This window comes from Dermacentor silvarum, chromosome 9 (genome assembly GCF_013339745.2).
Source record: "Dermacentor silvarum isolate Dsil-2018 chromosome 9, BIME_Dsil_1.4, whole genome shotgun sequence".
Classification (NCBI taxonomy): Eukaryota; Metazoa; Arthropoda; class Arachnida; order Ixodida; family Ixodidae; genus Dermacentor; species Dermacentor silvarum.
In genome coordinates, this window is record NC_051162.1 from 123349680 (window position 1) to 123368733 (window position 19054).

Genomic DNA, 19054 nt, shown 5'->3' on the forward strand with positions numbered 1-19054 from the left:
CGAACAGAGAAAATTTCTGCTGTCGCTTAATGCAACTTATCGGTTAATCGAAGTGAATACTTCGAACTATATGACACACTGGCAAATAAGGTTGCGGTAGCACGTCCGACTGAGTACATTAATGAATAGCTTATAGCTCAAAACGGAACAAAGATCCTGATAGGTTTCTAGCATATCGTCGTTTCACCCGGGTGAAGGTGAAGTAACCTTAATAAGAAACTAAATCTTGTAAAAGTGATTTACAGAAGACAAAAAAAAATGATGAAATACCTAGACCACATACAGCTTATGTACACACGTCTCAGCTTCCAGCATGTCAAGTATGGTGGCTTAGATACAATAACGGCCGCAGTCTGTTAGCTCCTTTCTAGTGACATTTCTTCACGGTTAAGAAATGCGAGGGAGAACGAGAATAAAAAAGTCCCCACCAGGGGGCACTTTTGTAATAGTGCCCCCTGGTGGGGAGCTCTTTCTGGAAGATTGCTGTTTTGCAATTTCTACACGTATAACGACATTGCCCCCTTTTTATTATTCCATCGCCTTCAATCTAGGCGAGAAACTTGTTGGGTCTTTTTCTCTCTCTCTGTAGAGCCGAACTAAAATAGATCTCGTTTATCAAAATCTACTCAAACGCTCGAAGAAACTGCGCAAGGAGAAAATGGAACAGCTGAAGGTTCTTTGCCAACGTTTGCACACTTTCCTTTTCTTTCCTGCGAAGCTTGCCGTAGCCCAATTGAATAGAAAATCAATAAACTGGATCCGCTATCTTTTTGGGAGAATATGCCTGCGACGCAAATCTTTTTTCAAACGTCTGTACATCTTAGAGCTTAAGAAAATAATAGGCTCAGAAGGGCTGTTGAGTACTAACTCTAGAATTATTCTTTTTTTTTTTCATGTGGTCATTATTTTTTCAAGAAGCAGTTGACAACCGTGGCTTTCACTTGCTGCAGCTCTCATGTTGTGAAAAGGAGCTTAGGGATATCTTCACTCCACAGGCTGTACCACAACCCTCTAGCGTGCATACGTGTGCTTGCCTTCAGTGCCTTTTACATGTTCATCCTCAGATGCTGCACTCCAATGATTGGTTTTACTTACGCTACAAGCTATATTTAGTGCTTACCCCAGATTATAAAGATTTTCGTCTGAAGCGTCTCAGCTGAAGCGTCTCAGGCACGCAAAAATTTCACCCATGTTAGGAAGTCTTCCTTCGTGCTTGAACTAGTTTGTGTCGTCTTGTCTGAAGCCCGTGAAGTGGTATAACGTAGTAAGGCAAACCCAAAATGTTGCGGGAAAAGACGCAATGATGCGCATCTAAACCTCGCTGGCAACAGTTGTCAACCGCCGTGTGCTTCCTAGATGGCGCCCCGACACCACGGCGCCACAAACACAGAGGCTTCACTAAGGCGCGTTGTGTTTGTGTCTTGCTAGTGCAACTTCAACACGTATCTCAAGCGGCGAATAATAAACAAGAGCGCGTTCAGACGTCTTGCATCTGGTCTAATAGAGCTTCAAACTTGATATCGCAAGTCTCTGAAATACCAGATTTACTTCTTTTCCTGATAGCTGTTATCAAATCTCAGCTCTACGAAGAAACCTTGTTTTCGAGGAACGAACAGGGGTCGTCATTTGTGACGTTGCGTCGGCGTCATTGCGATCTGGTCACTGTCGTGATTGTCATTGGCACCGTCATTGTTGTATGAAGGCTATATTTCGCTTACCGCATTATTATCTCAGTTGGTATCGTTTATTACAACCCTATACATAGCTAACTGCATAATAATTAGAATGCTATTGTTACGGGGAGATTTACAGAAAAGGGGGTTTATTCACACTATGTACAAGGAGACTAAATGTTGGCCAACAACAACAACGATGGCGAACCACAGTTTCACCTCTTCCTCGTCTCGTCGGCTCTATGCTTCAGCATCTTCTTCGTCCGCCGGACAACTGGCTCATAACACTACCCTCCGGCGGCGAAAGCACCGACTCGGTGCAGGTGAACGAAGGATACATGAAAAAAAAAAGAAACCTAGCACACAAGGTATTAAGGGGTGTCCGGGGCACGATAGGGCTTGAGACGGACAACGTGTACAATGACCTTGCGGAGAGGAGCAGAGGATGACGAAGGCAGCAGTGGAGCGATTTCATAAGTGACATCAGTCACGTGGCGGCACACGCGATATGGACCGGTGTACTGAAAGAGCAGTTTTTCGGATAAGCCAACGCGTCGTGCTGGGGACCACAGGAGAACGAGCGATCCAGGGACAAAGTGGGTGGTCCTGTGGTGGCTGTTGTAGCGAGACTGCTGGTGGATTTGGGACTCAGAAAATCGAGTGCGAGCAACTTGACGTGCATGGTCGGCACGTGCAATGGTCTCTTGAGCATATTCAGTGGGTGGGCACCCAGAAGAAGGCACCAGGGTGTCCATAGGCAATGTAGGGTTTCGACCGTATAAGAGGAAGAACGGCGAATAGCCAGCGGTCTCATGCCTGGAAGTGTTGTACGCGAATGTCACAAACGGTAGTGCAACGTCCCAGTCGTGGTGGTCGGCAGACACATACATGGCCAACATGTCAGTAAGGGTGCGGTTCAGGCGTTCTGTCAAGCCATTCGTCCTGTGGATGGTAGGCTGTAGTCAGTTTATGTTGCGTCGCGCAGGATCTTAGAATGTCATCGATCACCCTGGACAGGAACTGTCTGCCACGGTCAGTGAGCAGTTGCCGAGGAGCTCCGTGCTGGAGTATGACGTTATGCAGCAAGAAGTCTGCAACGTCGGTGGCACAGCTAGTGGGAAGTGCACGCGTAATGGCAAACCGCGTCGCATAATCTGTGGCAACGGCGATCCACTTGTTCCCAGAGGTGGATAGGGGAAACGGACCAAGTAAATCGAGACCGACGCGGTGAAAAGGCTCGTAAGGAATGTCCAGAGGCTGAAGATGTCCTGCAGGCGGCAGAGTCAACTTTTTTCGGCGCTGACAAAGGTCGCATGAGCCCACGTAACGGCGCACTGAGCGGGACATCCCAGGCCAATAGAAACGGCGGCGCGCGCGGTCGTATGTGCGTGACACGCCAAGATGTCCCGCCGTTGGTGCGTCGTGGAGCTGCTCCAGGACAGTGTAACGGAGGTGAGCCGGGATGACTAACAACAGGTCAGGACCGTCAGGGAGTAAACTGCGACGATATAACGTGTCGTTTTGGAGTACAAAGAGGCGGAGGGAAGGATCAGCAGCGTGGGAGTGCAAGTTGTCGATGATCTTGCGTAGAGACTCGTCAAGGCGTTGTTCGGCAGCGATGTTGAAGAGTTGAGAGATGGAAAGAACACACGGGCTAGAGTCGCTCAGGGCAGCGTCTGGTGGATCTACTGGGTATCTGGAGAGGCAGTCGGCATCCTGGTGCAAGCGGCCAGACTTGTAAACGACGGTATACGAGTATTCTTGAAGTCGCAGTGCCCATCGACCAAGGCGACCAGTGGGATCTTTGAGAGAGGACAGCCAGCATAGAGCATGGTGGTCAGTAATAACGGGGAAGGGTCGGCCGTAGAGGTAAGGGCGAAACTTGGCGATGGCCCAAACTAGAGCGAGACGCTCTCGCTCTGTGATAGAATAGTTTTGCTCAGCCGAGGAAAGAAGGCGACTGGCATAAGCAATAACGCAGTCCTGACCATGCTGACGTTGGGCTAGAACTGCGCCGATTCCATGGCCACTGGCGTCGGTACGGACTTCTGTGGGCGCAGATTCATCGAAGTGAGCCAACACTGGTGGTGATGTCAGTATTCCTATCAGCTGTGAGAAGGCGGACGCTTGTGCAGGACCCCAAGAAAAGGTCGCGTCTTTCTTAAGCAGGCAGGTGAGGGGCCGTGCTAGTGCTGCAAAATCTTTCACAAACCGCCGAAAATAAGAACACAGGCCGAAAAAGGAACGGATGTCCTGAGTAGAGCGAGGTGTCGGAAAGTTGGCAACGGCGCTAACTTTGGCAGGGTCAGGCCGTATACCTGTAGCATCGACAAGATGGCCAAGTACTGTGATCTCGCGGCGACCGAAGCGGCATTTGGCAGAGTTAAGTTGAAGACCTGCATTGCGAAGGATGCGCAGAATAGCCGAGAGTCTACTTAGATGACTGGAGAACGTAGGCGAGAAAATGACTACGTCATCGAGATAGCACAGGCAAGTAGACCACTTGAAACCACGAAGAAGGGAGTCCATCATTCTTTCGAATGTTGCGGGGGCATTGCACAAGCCAAATGGCATAACTTTGAACTGGTAGAGCCCATCGGGTGTTATAAAGGCGGTCTTCTCCCTGTCTTTTTCGTCAACGGCGATTTGCCAATAGCCGGACCGAAGGTCTATAGAAGAAAAGTACTGTGCGCCATGCAAAGAGTCGAGGGCGTCGTCAATTCGCGGCAGAGGGTACACGTCCTTTTTAGTAATCTTGTTTAGGTGGCGATAGTCGACGCAGAACCGCCAGGTGTTGTCTTTTTTTCTGACAAGCACCACAGGGGACGCCCAAGGACTCGTAGATGGTTCGATGATGTCCTTTGTAAGCATTTTCTCGACTTCGGTTTGAATTACGCGCCGTTCAGTCGCAGACACTCTGTAAGGACGCCTATGGATGGGACTGGCGTTGCCGGTGTCAATGCGATGAGTCACAACTTTTGTCTGGCTGAGATGGGGTGAAGCAAAATCGAAAACGTCGCTGTAAGCGGCTAGCAAACGACGAAGGTCGTCAGACTGAGCAGCCGAAAGGTCGGGGGCGATCATGGCGTCAAAATGTGCATCAAATGAAGTACTAGTGTCAGGGCTTCCAGAAGACAGGGGCGCATTCATAGTAAGGGCCACAGGGTCGTGTGCGTCTAAAGGTGCTATATGTCCCAGCGTGATACCTTCGGGAAGAAACTGTGGAGTCCGTCCAAAGTTCAGAATAGGGATACATGCCCGGTTCGCAGAAACAGTCACAACAGAGTGAGGGAGGGCTACCTGCCTTGTTAAAAGAGCGTCTAGGGAAGGAGAGATGACGTAGTCGCCGTCACAAATGGCGGAATCAGAGGTCAGTGTGACATACGTCGCGGCGGCTGGTCGAAGGCGAACAAACTCGGCGACACATAAACGCGGCTGTGACTCGGTGGGGAGATCGGGTACAAAAGGAAGTTCCAACTGGAGAAGGCCAGAAGAGCAGTCGATGAGGGCAGAATGGGTACTGAGGAAGTCGTGGCCGAGGATGACTTCATGTGGACACTGCTGCAGAACGGCGAATAGAACTGAGGTCTGGTGACTGGCGAAGCTCACACGCGCAGTGCACATCCCAACGACGCAAGATGTGCCGCCGTCGGCTACACGAACGACAGGCGACGCCGCGGGCGTCAGAACCTTGCGGAGACGACGAGAAAGGCGAGCGCTCATAACCGATAATTGCGCCCCCGTGTCTATGAGCGCCGAAACAGGCACGCCGTCCACTTCTATGTCCAAAAGGTTTTGTCGGGTGGTCAGGGTCAACAGAGGATTTCCGGGTCGGTTGGTCAATGCAGCATCACCTCCGGGAGCTGCACCGGTCAGTTTTCCGAAAAGGGACGGCGGGGGTATGGCGACGGTGAGCGACGGGCAATCGGTGAGCGAGAACGCCGGTTCTGTGGGGACGGCGAGCGGCGATCGTAGTGTGGAGTCGGAGCAGCAACATCACAGTGCGGCAGGTCATTGCGGGCATGAAAAAGCGAGAACCGGCTGTCTTCTGGGCGGTAAGCGTACGCGGGACGAGGAGACGAAATCTGTCGATAGCGACAATGGCGGGAAATATGACCAACTCCATTGAAATTAAAGCATATGGGCTTGTCGTCATGTGTGCGCCACTGGTTTGGGTCGCGGTATCGGAGGTAGGTCGATTGTGGGCGTGGAGGTCGAAAGAAATAGCCGACCGTAGGGCTACTTACAGAACAGATCGGACGGATGCCTGCGTTCGCCAGCTCTTCGCGTACGACAGCTTGAATCAGAGATAATGCCAGGCGGGACTCGTCGGAAGAACGTATCGGGGGAACCGATGGAGACGCAGCCTCAATCTCACGCCGGACAAGACGCAGCAAGTTTTCGGTACCAGGCGGCTGGACGTCTTCACACGATGAGCTAGCGGCGGTATTAGGGAGCCGAACGAATTGTTGTGAGACACGACGGCTCTTTGCTTCTTCAAAGCGTCGGCACTCTCTTATAATGTCGTCGACCGTCGAGCAGTCCTTGTACACGAGTAAATTAAAGGCGTCGTCTGCGATGCCTTTAAGAATGTGGCTGACCTTGTCAGCTTCGAGCATCTTGTCATCGACCCGCCGACAGAGTGCTAATACATCTTGAATGTACACAACGTACGGTTCAGTAGATGTTTGGGCCCGGCACGAAAGTTCCTTCTTGGCGGCTCGCTGGCGGCCAAGTGGCTTCCCAAAGAGTTCCTGCAGTTTTTGCTTGCAAGTGTCCCAACTGGTCAATTCCTCCTCGTGTGTTCGGAACCAAACACGGGCCGTTCCCTCGAGGTAATAAATGATGTTCGCCAGCATTAGAGTCGGGTCCCAACGGTTGCTCTTGCTGGCGCATTCGTATTCGATTAGCCAGTCTTCAACGTCCTTGTTGTCAGTGCCCGAGAAGGCGCCAGGGTCCCGGAGTTGAGTCAAGACAATCGGTGCTGTGGTAGCCGAAGCTGAAGCAGCGGGCCTCTCAGTCGACATGGTCGAAGGGCCCACGAGGTTTCCGCTTCGAAGTTCCGTGATGTGCTGGTGATGTACCCGGCACTTCCACCAAGATGTTACGGGGAGATTTACAGAAAAGGGGGTTTATTCACACTATGTACAAGGAGACTAAATGTTGGCCAACAACAACAAAGATGGCGAACCACAGTTTCACCTCTTCCTCATCTCTTCGGCTCTATGCTTCAGCATCTTCTTTGTCTGCCGGACAACTGGCTCATAACACTATTATTACGTTATCCAGGTCCAGTTTTACGACGCGTGCCATGTAGGGATGGACATACGACAACGTCGTAGTTTGTACCGGGAAAAAATTCTGTACAAAACGGTCAGTTCGACAACGCAGCCTGGGTACTGTACAGCACCTGTATCACGTGGGAAAATATCTATTGAACTCGATGATCATCGAACAGGAAAAAACTAAAAAGGTATGTATATATATATTAGGCCAATATTTATTTGTTTCTGTATCGTTTATTTTTTATTCCACAATATGCCGTAACTATGTGAGTTTAAAGTACTGTAGAATTCGCAATGAAAATTTCCTTTGTCATAACATACCCGTTCTTCCTTGCATTTATTTAGAATGCGTATGTTTCTGCCGGATGCGAAGATTAATGACCTACTGTCATCGCCTGACTCGAGTTCATGAAAAATTCGCCGAGTTTTGCATTTTATCTTAATTTCTTATTGCAGCAAAACGTTCACCTGCTGTCTCCCGAACTAATTAAGATCGATTTGCTCAACCATTCAGGAACCGCATCTCGCAAAAAAAAAAGAAAATGCTGATAAAAAATAAAATATGAAAATGTCAGACGTGAAACTTCTGGCGGAAAAGTGCTTCTGCTCCTAGAGACGGGAGAGTTATAAGATCACTATCAGACCAGCTCTGTACTTGGGGAGGCATATTAGTTGGTGACATGGCCGCTTCTTATTTCACATCACTATAAGATCACCGAAAAAAAAAGAAGAAAGAAAGAGGCACAGGCCACTGCCAATAATGACGTCGCAACAGTGAAGTGGCTTCAGTGGTTCACACGCTGCAGAGGTTGCTGAAAAGTGGCTCACTTACTTGTTAAACAATCTAGACGTATTTTCTATTTATGCCACAAGACCTGGCAGCGAGCAACCGTGGACGTTGCACCAGCCGCATCGCTGAAATCGCAATCGCGTGAAATGGGCCATCTAAATATCGCATTGTGACGCATGCGACTGTACCGATTTCTTTTTGAAGTGAAAGCTTCATTACGATACCTCGAGCAACTGTCGGCGACACAACAGTTTTCACCTTGAGAGCTAGAGGTCAAACCACAAGAGTATTATTAGGGTGCGTTTATATTCCGACGTTAGCGGTGTGTGTGTGTGTGTGTGTGTGTGTGTGTGTGTGTGTGTGTGTGTGTGTGTGCGTGTGCGTGTGCGTGTGCGTGTGCGTGTGCGTGTGCGTGTGCGTGTGCGTGTGCGTGTGCGTGTGTGTGTGCGTGTGCGTGTGCGTGTGTGTGTGTGTGTGTGTGTGTGTCACTATATTTAGGCCTTTACGGAGCCCTGAAAGGAGACATTGCCGCCGCTGCGAGTTGCAACCGAGTCTCACTATTTTACTGATCATTCATCAGTTCATCAGTGTCACTTCGGTCGTCGGCAGATTACAGTGCTGGGCCACCTCGTCGACGCTTCCGGTATTCAACCAGACCCGGAGAAAATTCGTGCTGTCACGTCTTTTCCTGTGCCTCAGTCTGTCAAAGACATTCGAAGTTTTGTAGTAATCTGCCCCTACTTCCGACGGTTCGTTAAAGACTTCGCAGCGATTGCCCGACCACTTACTGATCTTCTGAAGGACGTGCCGTTTACGTGCGGTCCCACTCAAACTACCGCGTTTGCCCACCTGACCGACATTCTCACCACGCCACCTATACTGGCCCACTTTGACCCGTTCTCTCCTACAGAGGTCCGTACCGGTGCCAGTGGTCACGGTATCGGAGCCGTCTTAGCCCAACGCCAACAGGAACGTGATCGTGTTATCGCCTACTCTAGCCGCCTCCTCACAGCGGCGGAGCGCAACTATTCGATTTGAAATCTTGAATGTCTGGCTCTGGTATCGGCATTTTTTAAAATTCCGCCCATACTTGTATGGCACGCACTTCTCTGTAATCACGGACCACCACCACGCGCTCTACGGATGGATGGATGGATGGACGGAAGGACGGGCTGATGGACGGGCTGATGGACGGGCTGATGGACGGGCTGATGGATGGGCTGATGGATGGGCTGACGGACGGGCTGACGGACGGGCTGACGGACGGGCTGACGGACGGGCTGACGGACGGGCGGACGGACGGGCTGACGGACGGCCTGACGGACGGCTGACGGACGGCCTGACGGGCGGGCGGACGGACGGACGGATGGACGGACGGATGCCGCCGCCGCCGGAAGCGTCCAACGCATGGGGATGAACATGAGCCAAACTGCGTGCACAATTGCTCCTGCCATCATGCTTTCGATTCACGTTCGTCTACGGTATAATAAAATTATCAATTTCATTCGAAGTACTTGCTGGAAACTGCCACACTAGCAGGGTTGTAGTGGCGGCAGTTCGTGCTATTTTTTCGGATGCCGGCTGGCAACGAACGATCAAAGAAAAGTATAGGGACAATAATAAACTTATTGGTCATTGTAAATTTATTTGGACATTTTCAAACAATAATACTAAACATGCTACTTTATGAGTTTCGTAGATAAAACATTGCAGTTTCGCAAGGAAGGCGAAGCATCGATTGCGATAGCAACTAAGTGGACAGCTATACGAAGTAAGGATAGTAGATTTATGGTATATTTTCTTAACTGCGCTAACCAACACGGACAAAGACGATGCAAACAAGACTGCGCACGTCTCGTTAGCGCAGTTAAGAAAATATACCATGCATGTCAACCAACTAGCCCGACTTGGATCTCTACTATAGTAGATTTATCGGCTGTATAAACCTTTTAACATTCGCCCACTAACAAAATTTACGAGCCAGGTGTCACTCACGCAGAGGCGATCATAAATACATCTGACTCGATGAGCGCGTATTGTCGCTATCAAAACGCTTGCATGAGGAAAAGCGGCAGCTGCAGCGAGCGAATTGACCTTCGTTCTGCCTCTCGCTTCAGCGCGAACTAAGCGGCGAGAGCGCAGCCCACACGAAGCTATGGGCGCTCAGCGCACCTCATTCTACTCATCGCATATCGCTTTCAACATGAGGGACGCGCCGCCGCGCCATGCACATCCGCCGCCAGAGTAACACACCCCTCAATCCTCCCCGGTGACTTGCGCGCGGTGGAGGACGGCGTGCTTCCTCCCGGCCTTCCTCCCTTGCGTGCGCGAGATCAAGCCACCATCCTCGGCTCACCCTTGCACGTTTTCACTCGCACCTACATCATACGGCCACGGTTTTATCGCACTAGGACTTTATACCGAACATCACGGCGGCGGCGGAAATGCGCCTGGAGCATTCATGTAATTCCTATCGCACAAAAATTGCCCGCCAATCCACCCTGTGAAGGTGGTTGGAAAGCGAAGCTTTTTACGCCACCCTCACGGTGACTGCGGCGCACTTGATATTTCACACACTACAACGTAACTTTAACCACAGCCTTTATTATTATTTACTTCACAACAATGTTCACTACTGCTTTATGATCGGTGTGATACTACTACTACTAGACTACCCCATAGTGGGGTAGTCTAGAAAATGAACCGAAGCAGTTACTAGGCTGGAAGGGTTTCGAATGACGTCAACCCTCTTTCAAGCAGCTGCATAAGCTTTGCAACAGCTGCAATCTAATCTTACGGACCGCGCCGAGCCTGTTTCCGTTGTTTGCCCGCAGCCCTTATCATCCATCATGTTGGCTCATCACTTTGAAGCTTGTTTTTGTGGTTTTTCTTGCGAAAACGAGTGCTTAGTTGTACGCTGAATGCCTGAATTCAAGTAAGCTATACTGCTATACCTGCAATTGTTAGCGGTTCGTCGGGATCGTTTTTTGATTACAACGACGGACACGGCAGAACCCTTGGCTGGTAGAGGTACAAAGCTTCGCTTTAAAATAACATTAAGCTATAAAAAAACTGAGATTATTAGGCGCCTTACGGTCGCACTGGAAGCGACGCCGCCAACGAGCGGCGACGCCGGGCTTTTTCGCCGGCGAACATTCTGCGTAGTGCAGACGATTCTTTTTCTGGCGTGTTCGACGTAAAAGTTCCCTTTGCAGAATTTTAAAGTTGATATTTGAGTTAGTTGAAAAATATGAAGATTTTCACTGAATATATTCACTGCATCAAATGAAAATCCACTAAGTAGAGTTATTAGCTTTTACATTGTTCCTTTTGATACATGAAACCTCATCGAAATGGGTGATCTGGTTGCCGAGAAAAATGATTTTTTACGTTTTCATGTATTTATATCCCGAGCTAGAGTTCCTTTCTAGTACATAGGGCCCTCTCCTCTCCTTTGTTACGCCCCCGTCCTCTGTGTCTCATGTTGCATGTCCGCTTTTTTACCATGGTAAAATGCGTTAGAGTACTAAATGACCTATGTTCTCAAACTCTGCTGCGGGCAGCACAATACCTCTTTCTGGCAAAGCAAAACAACTGCTTATCTTTCCGTCATAGCAGGAAGCGGAGGGCTGGAACGTGAGCCTGACCAAGTAACCAGACACTGATCGTTATTAAAGGATGGCGACCTTTCACGCCGAGCCGCTTTATTTGCAGTGCACATAGCGTAGGCCAATATATATTCCTTTTTCAGAATTTTTGTTATTTTCTGGAACGTACGCTTTCGGCAGCTTTACCCGGTCGAGATCTGTGGTTCTCGTCATTACACGCTGACAACCTCATCAGCCACCCGAGTACAATGTTGTTGATGGCTTAATAAGTGCGAGGTTTAAGCGTCGCCTTCCGGCTTTCTGCCTAATGTTCCAAGAAAAGCTGCACGGTTATAATGGTCCACAATTCATGATAAGAATGAATCCCGAGTATCTCGCGCCCTAGTGGTGTTGAGTCGAAATAAAGGCTGTACTTTAATCATTTTTACCTTGAGCAGCTAGGCAATCCGCCTTCCTTTCGAATTTCATTTTCAGCACTCCACTTTTTTCCATGTAATAAAATATAAGGCCTTTAAATAGCAACGATGGCAACCATCTCGGAGGAGAATTTAAAGTAGTCAAATTAAACTCCCAGATTTCCACACGATGAGACAAAGTGCCTGAAGTGCACAACGTCCGTTGTGAGTAAATTGTATTCTGGCTTACTTTGAAGAAAGCCTATATAGCCAATGCTTTCATTATTAACCTATTCTGACTAGGGAATAGCCATGATTCGCATTCCTTATATTCATAGCCTTGAGACTTTTTCTGTATGTTTTCCATAGAGGAACGCTGTTCTTTTTTAGAGAGCTTCAACATTTTTTTTTTAACCTTCCTAGATGTGTAGCGGATCCCTGATTCAGCATTTAAGGAAATTTCGGAACATGAAGTTTTAGAATTCGTGCATCAGCTTTTAAGGAGATTGCAACAAATAGCGACATAAAAAGAAAACATAAATGGATGCAACCACGCATAGTGCTTAATGTGCATAATGAGTAAATGAATGACACGTCTCTCTCTGTTCTGCCTACTACGTTGTCAAACACAAGTGGCGCAGCCAAGGTAACATTTAACTTCACATCACGATTGTCGCATGTGGTCAACATCACCGCCAAATACTATCAATGAACGCAAACAGCACAGAAGGCTTCGTTTACGTAGACTTTTTAAACGCCTCCACTATTAAAAACGTCTATACCCCATATGTCTCGTACCCATAACCATATGTGATCGTATGGAATCCTGTATTAAACATGTATGTTCTCGTATACACGTACATGATCATATAGGAATATGATAGGGTGCATATGGATATTTATTACCGTTAATATCTCTTCAATGTTTTCTACCCTTTCTGTTTTCACGACATTTAGCACATTGGTTCAATCCTAGTGCATGCGCAGTTCCTACTACCTGCATATATAATGCGTTTTTTTTGTTTGTTTTTTTTTCCTGTAGGATTGTTCTTGAGGGCAAGCGCTTGTGGTGTCTGCTTTTTTTTCCCTCGGCTCTCACGCTGCCCTTATTGATAAAATATCCTTACGCATACGCCCGGAAAGTCCACCTCGGTGCTCGCACAAATCCATTTTCCTGTATAATCCTAACGGGATCTTGAGGGTTTTCACCTCGGCTCAACCACCAACGCAGCTGCACACCAGAGATCCCTTTCACAGAATTTTGCTTAAAATGAAAAATATTTTGCGTGACGAAACCACGCCATCATTATGAGGCACGCCACAGGCGATGACTCAGGATTTTTTTGCTCCCCTCGGGTTCTTTAATGTTCAGCGAATGCAGTGTACACGGCCATTTTTGCATTCTGCCCCCATCGAAATGCGGCGGCCATTCGAGATAGCAGCGAGACGCCAAAGCCACTGCGCCACCGCAGCGTCTTCAAGATCGTGCTTACGCTATCAATGTTCCTTAAGAGCATATTTTATCCAATAGAGTAAGGACAGACACGTCATTCGCAAATACGGTCGGCCTATGGCACTTACGAGCTTATTGCACTTACGAACATTCTTAAAATGGATCCCCGGAAGCGCTAAGCGCTTGTTTATCCAATAGACAGAAAGCGTTCGATGAAACACGCAGGCAGCTTTCAAGTTCGAGAGAACGACGGACCGTGTAGCGCGATGTGTCACGCACGCTATTCCTCGAGAGCCCTTCCCTTCAGGAGCTTAACTCGGCTTAGTCCAGCTAAACTTTGCACTTTCCGCCTGTGATTATGGGGACGTCTCTGCCTATATTTCTTTCGTCATTATAAGGCGGAAGTAGAGCGAATGTTTTCGATGTTATATATAATTAGGAAACAACAAACATTCACCACTAGCCTATTTGTGTGAACTGAAAGACGGAGGTCTCTACTTTCTACATTTAATTAACCCGTCCTAAGCAAGCTGACCCTGTCTTATGCTTGTGAATTTTCAGATTCTATCACGCCACCTAATTCGCTGCAGTCTTCGATTGCCCTTTCCTTGTCGTTGAACCCATTCTGTAACTTAATTACACCACTGGTTATGCGCCCTAGGCATTACATGGCTAGTGCCGATGGCAGCCGACTGTGGCGGCTGCTGAGTATAGCGCGCCCACGCGGGTCTTATCATGAAAGCGACTTGCGACGGGGACATAGTCCGCCGTGAGCTGTGTCTTCGCCGCTTTGTTGCAGTTGAAGCCAGAGGTAGCACGAAGATGAATTCGCTCGCTGCCGCACTTCCTCACTCCAGCGTTCTGACAGCTAGCTTCCGCGGTCATTGAGTGAGATGTGTTCATGTTTGCTTGTGGGTGCGTGACACCGAGCTTGTTAATTTAGTTGGTAATCGAATGTCTACAAGCTTATACGGCCCATAAAACTACTATCCTTACTTCGTACAGCTGGCTACTAATTTGCTGTCGTAATCGATGCTTTGCGTTTCGGGCAAAACTGCGACTTTATGTATCGCATTCCGACTACCGGTATTTTTATTTATTATTATGAATACGTGTTTTGTACCTCTAAAGCACACTGATCTGTTATCCGAATATTATTGTATATGAATATGTATGGAATATATGAATATGAATGGTAATTGGATATTGAGCGTTACGTTGCCTTTCATTGCGATAGCACTTGTATGGACACTCCACGCAAATTTCCGCCGTCGCCGTGATGTTCCACATAAAGTGCGATAACATCGCGGCTGCACGCCATGTGCTAGGTGTGATCGAGATCTTGCTAGGGCGAGCCGAGACAATGGTGGCTTCATGCAGCAGCGTCTTCTCGCGCTTGCAAGGATGGAAAGCGGGGAGGGAGGGGGAAAGGGGAGAGGCGAGGGGAAGCGGGAAGCGGGGAAATGTGCGCGCGCTAGGAGAGGGGCATCACACCTTCTCCTCCAGCTGCGGTTGCTGATCGAGTACGGCCGCGCGCGTCCTATCTTGGAGGAAAACCACCGCGGGTTCGAAGTCTAACCGACCGGGCATAGCTGATGGCTTCGTATGCACTGTGCTTTCGCGCGCCGAGTGTACGTTGAAGCGAGAGGCACCGCGAAAGGGAATTCACTCGCAGCTGCTGCCGCTCTTCATCACCATGGCGATTTGACGGCCAGTATCCGTGGTCCTGAAGTGAGGTGTGTTCGTGCTTGCCTGTGCGCGTGTTCACAACGCGCTTGTTAATTTAGTTAGTAGAATAATGTCTACAGCAGTTTATGCAGCTGATAAAATGACGAACCTTACGTCGTGTAGTTGCCTAATTGTTTGCTATCGCAATCAATGTTTCGACTGTCGGGCAGAACTGTGACTTTTATCGTAATTTTTATGTATAGAATTCCTACTAGCGTTATTTCTGTTTACTAATAGTATTGCGATCTGTTCTTGTACCTCTAAAGCGCACCAATCTGTTAATCTAAGGACAAATTACAGTTACCGCATCACTTGATTTCCATAATTTTCCGCAATTTATCCACACAGTATTTCCCACTGGGTCTTTGGTCGCTCCTCCCGATTGAACCTGCCCCACTGCGTACGATTTCAATATAAAAGCATGAATATACCGTATATTCGCGAGCATAACCCGCCCTTGCATATAACCCGCACCCCTAACTTTGAACTCCACGAAAAAGAAACAAAATTACCTCGCGTATAACCCGCACGCGCATCCGAAAAAAATGAGGACTAGGAAGTTACAACTACGTGCAGTCATCATTTCGTTTTCAAAACAAATTTATTTTAAAACAATTGCCGCAACGTTGTCAGTGCCGTCGTCCGATTCACTGCTGCCATCCGAGTCTTCATCGACGCTCTCAAAGACGTAATCGTCTTCGGAACCATCTCGCAGCAGCTCTGTTGCCGACTTCTTCAGCAGCGGCTACAATCTTTTGTTTCTGTTTCAATGTAAAAGACTGCCGCCGAGACACACTCGTGATGCCTAAACAAGGCTGGCCAACTGTGCGATCTGGGCTTACAAGAAACGGCACCTGACTCATGCGAAAAGCGTGCGAAAAGCATCTAACCAGACTATGGATGTGGATCTGGCTATAACCAGTGTTGTCCTCTTATTGGTTTAACACACGCCGATGTCGATAGGCATGCGGACAACGCGGACTCTGCAAGGTAGGCCGCGCGTTGCCGTGAAGCCGACCCCCATCTCCTCCCTTCGCGAATCTTCGCAGATAACCCGCACCCCCACTTTTTAAGCAATTCTTTCCAATTTCTGGTGGGGGCTATATGCGAGAAAATACGGTATAGTGCCGGTTTATAAATATATCTGTAACACACCGGATCTTTCCGTGTGTGTGTGTGTTTTTCTTTTGTATTTCATTAAATGCAATAGAGGCAAGGAACTGAAATAGGCTACAAAGTACAATTATCTGCTATTCTTGCATCCTGCTTACAATGACTATATCCTATTCTACCGCATTTTACACGGGTGCGTCTGGGCCTGCATACGGATGCATTCAACATCCTCTGCAAAAAGTAAAAAAAGAGAGAACATTGCCAACAATGAAAGGGACAGTTAGGCTAGCATTACGATGATTCACAGGAATTCGTGCCTGCATTAGTCTCAAATATACAATACCGTGGGAATTCAGTTAACGGCAAAAAGTCAAAGTTAGGGACAAAATAAGCCCATAGCAGTTGCTTTGTTAAAATTATTCCGTGAGTAGTCAAGTGGACCGCTCCCTGCATGAGTTGATTTGACGTTAAGCACTTCACCACTTACCCTGCACACAAGCTGTGATAGCCAAAGAGCATTGCGGTGTGGCTTGTTCTGTTTACTTGGCCATATTTCTAAATACTTACTGCCCAAGCTTTATTAGCCATCTTCCTTCTGATAATATAACATTTTACTCAGCCAGAAAGGTGCCAGAACGGCAAGCAGAGACTGACGTCACATTGGACGAGCAGAGCTTTGCTGAGTAAAATACTCCAAAAGAAATATTTCTAAGTAAGAATTCCTACGAAAGCAATGACCATGCAACAACCATAAAAAAAAGCCGGCAGATCCCACGCTCTGTGGAAATGGATGTTATGTGAAACAGAGTGCAGGGAGACTACCAAATTAACGAAACGACCATGAGAACACCAAAATGTAGATGGCTATTTCATGACCTACATGGCACGCATGTCATGACATTCATGTTATGAGTCCTCAGGAGTCCTTTAATTAGCTACGCCTAAAAGACCTCAAGGCAAAAGCCTTAGTAATGCTCATGACTATGACTTCGACCATCAACCTTTAGCCTTTTCCTTCACTTACTACCACATCCGAACCCATTCCCTTGGTTTTTGAGTGTTATTCTTTTTTCATTGAGTCATTCTTATTTTTGCTGGGTCATGATCATGACTATGACTTCTACCATCATCCCTTAGTGTCCACGTCCGAACCCATTCCAGTGTTTTTGAGTGTACATTTTTTTCGCAAAGTTATTGTCATGATCTACATGATACGCATGTAATAACATATATGTCATGCCCTATAATTTATGTTCGTCATACACTCTTATCATACTATGCAAATTTTCGCACATACCGAGTTAACGAAAGGACCATGAGAGGACCAAGACGTAGGCGGCTGTTTCATGACATACCTGACACGCATGTAATGACATGCATGTCATGACCTATCATTTATGCTCGTCATACACTCTAGTCATGCTATGACAACTTTGGTACATACCAAGTTAATGCTTGAAAAGCTTGTGACCCTTTAAACGCAAATGAAATGAAATGAAATGCCTCACAACCTCAAGTTTACCAGAAAGCTGTAAGAACGCCAACATTATACTCATCCATAAAAAGGGAGACGTTAAAGAATTGAAGAATTATAGACCCATTAGCTTGCTTTCAGTACTGTATAAAATATTTACCAAAATAATTTCCAATTGAATCAGGGCAACACTTGACTTCAGCCAACCAAGAGAACAGGCTGGCTTCAGGAAAGGATATTCTACGATGGATAATATCCATGTTATAAATCAGGTAATAGAGAAATCTGCGGAGTACAATCAACCTCTCTATATGGCTTTCATAGATTATGAAAAAAAGCAGTTGATTCAGTAGAGATACCAGCAGTCATAGAGGCATTGAGTAATCAAGGAGTACAGGAGGCATACGTGAATATCTTGGCAAATATCTACAAGGATTACACAGCAACCTTGGTTCTCCACAAGAAAAGTAGAAAGATACGTATCAAGAATGGGGTCAGGCAAGGATACAGCGTCTCTCCAATGCTTCTCCAAGTAGGAGAGCCACCACGGTTGCTCCAAAAGTACTGAAAACGGGGGACTCGTGCCGCCGGAGTGGGACCGCCACCTTAAGCAGACGAAATGGAGATGAGCAGGCCATGTAATGCGTAGGATGGATAACCGGTGGACCATTAGAGTTATATAATAGACACCAAGAGAAGGGAAGCGCAGTCGAGGACGGCAGAAAACTAGGTGGGGTGATGAAGTTAGGGAATTTGCAAGCGCAAGACAGAAGTAATTGGACAGCACAGGGAGAGGCCTTCGTCTTGCAGGGGACAATAATCGGCTGATGATGATGATGATGATAAAGTGAACGAAACGACCATGAGAGCACAAAGACGTAGGCGGCTAGATAGATAGATAGATAGATAGATAGATAGATAGATAGATAGATAGATAGATAGATAGATAGATAGATAGATAGATAGATAGATAGATAGATAGATAGATAGATAGATAGATAGATAGATAGATAGATAGATAGATAGATAGATAGATAGATAGATAGATAGATAGATAGATAGATAGATAGATAGATAGATAGATAGATAGATAGATAGATAGATAGATAGATATAGATAGATAGATAGATAGATAGATAGATAGATAGATAGATAGATAGATAGATAGATAGATAGATAGATAGATAGATAGATAGATAGATAGATAGATAGATAGATAGATAGATAGATAGATAGATAGATAGATAGATAGATAGATAGATAGATAGATAGATAGATAGATAGATACTGTCAAAGTGGCAAATGTTCGGCCAAGAAATGCTGCGCATTTAATAACACACCTCGCCTTTGGTGCCCCCCACCTTCTCGGCGTTTGGACGCGATGATGGTATTCTTTTCCTCATACTTTCTGAAACATTACTGATACTTTCTTATAAATTTCTCGTCAATTTTTTCTCCCTTTCAGGTATTCACCTGCCCTCTATATACTATTAGCGCCTCATTGTCACTCTTATTCCCATTTCGTTCATAGCTAT